Genomic DNA, 2,397 nt, shown 5'->3' with positions numbered 1-2,397 from the left:
AGCATTTCAGAACTACTGTAATAAAGTGGCATTCAAAATCTTCTAATATATAGATATTTCTTGTTACTTCTATTTATTGTTGTTTGGCACATTGATTTTAGTTGTATATACCAGAGGTCAGTACATTTATAAAATGAGGAGAAATGAAAGAGACGGTGAGTACTGACGAATATGGCTAATGTCTAAAGATACTAATCACAATCACAATTCCCTCTGGAGGATAACTGATTATCACAAACTTGTAGGGAAGAAGGTCGCAGCTCACCTACGACATATAGCTGGCATAAAAAGAAGTAGGAGCTCATCATTTCCCATACTTGAACATGCCCCCACGAGCCAATTAAATTTCACTACTGTAATGTAAGAAATGATGGGTACCTTGATTAGAACTGATGGTATGATGAGGTGAATACACCTGCAATTATAAGATGGAGACATCAGGTGTGAGCTTACTGGAATACTAATGTTACAATGAACAAGTATAAATTTCCCAAACTTACAGGTTGCGTTATTACTTTAAAAAAATGCTTAGCAAGATAGAAATGTTGATCCTACATAAACCTGTCAGGATAATCTAGGAAATAAAGATGAACCGATGTGGCAGTGCATAAAAGACATGTATATCAGAATAAAAAGGATTTCTATTAAAATTAACAAAATATGACCACTAAATCTGCAACTATCCTCACACCGGCAAGAGCACAACAATGGCAAGAGCAATTCATAGCAAATCAGGTAAGTAAGATAAGCACTGACATAACCAGAGAATATATATACACTCAACATGGTGGACGTGCTCATTTCGACATAGTGAGTACATGGTTAACCAAGCAGATGTGAAAAAACTTCACCATCAAGCCACACATCTCATAGATCAATCAAGTACATCCTACAATCTACCTGCGCATCACAAAGGCCAATCACAAGCCCCAACTCAAGCATGCAATTCTACAATCCAGATCTGCACTGTAAAAAGTCAATCTTCATCAACGAAAGGAAATGAAAACATGGAACCAGGCAAAGTCGATAAGTTCAATAAATACACTTGTACATCAGCCAATCCGGCCTATACAGCGCTACCAATGAAAGGACTAAGATGCCATACCGTCAAATAAAAGCATATTGTTTTGCAATACAATTGTTTGAGTGCTCCTCAAAATAATAGATATGATCCGTGAAGATCTAATGCAACCCAGCAAGTAAAATAAAGCAACATGAGTTAGCTTCAAAGGATATAATTTGATAAGAGATCTCACATTCCTCAAGTAATTCATTTACATGTAATAGAATTAAAGAAAAAGTCTGATTGGGATTTCTGAACAAGCAAACAAAATATCTGAATATGGTACAGTTCATAGTGAATACTTTATTGTGTTGTTTTCCGTTTTTGGAATATCCCATGGACAAAGAATCATCTCCAATTTCTTGCTGATGTGCTTCAAGCTCCACACAAATTCTGAACAAAATTAGATCTCACACAACTGAAAAATAAAGAGAGGACAATATTTTCACCTTGGCTTGAATTGTCAAACCGGTCATGGTGACGCATAGAGAAGCATGCTTGGACAGTGAGGGAGGTGTCTTCACCTGGGGCTTGAATCGATCTAGCCATGTAGGCACAATTTGGGGAGAGAATCGCCTGGGGAGGTCGATGGCGAGCAAGGCCGTGGCGGCAGCGAGCAAGAGGGGATGTGGAGTCCTCCACGACGAGCACCGCATGGCTGGCGAGCCCCGCCGCCGGAGCGCCTCCGTCCTCGCGCCTCCCACTCTTCCCCTTCCTCTCCTTGCTCTCCTCGCGCCCCATGCAACTGCAGCACCGGTGACCAAGAGAGGCCGCGTGAGGATGAGGGACAGGAATGGTGGAGCCCGACCTCACCAGCACAGGCCGACGCTGGCTGGTGACCCTCTCCCGTGTGGTGCTGCACCTCCCTCTCCTCTGCATCGTCGCCCTTCGCCTACAGGTCGTCGTCACCGTCGGAGAAGCCTCGGATCTAGCGGGATCCATGATAGGAGTGGAGCATGGGTGGATGGGGGAGGACGGCGGAGTAGGAAAGAGAGGAGGAAGAGAAGGAGATGCAGCCGCGGCTAGGAGGGAGGTCGAGGAGGAGGGTGGTGTCAGCACCAGTAGTGATTCAGTTAGCTGTAGCATTTCAGGAGAATACCGGTTCAGTTAACCAACGGACCAGATTGGCTGGGAGCACGATGACGCATTGCAACCGTTGAATCCTTTTTACCGTTGTAACAGGACTAGCTCATAATTAATGTTACTCTCTGGTTAAACTGTCGCCTATAACTAGCCGGGTTGTGGCTGGGCAGAATCTCACCTGAACATTTTCCCAAATCGCCGCGATGGCTAATATACTGGAACCCTAGAGTTCCTCTTACCTCATACCTATA

The sequence above is a fragment of the Triticum dicoccoides genome, chromosome 3B (assembly GCF_002162155.2).
Source record: "Triticum dicoccoides isolate Atlit2015 ecotype Zavitan chromosome 3B, WEW_v2.0, whole genome shotgun sequence".
NCBI lineage: Eukaryota > Viridiplantae > Streptophyta > Magnoliopsida > Poales > Poaceae > Triticum > Triticum dicoccoides.
The sequence above is the reverse complement of the archived record's forward strand: the minus strand, read 5'-3'. Positions refer to the sequence as shown.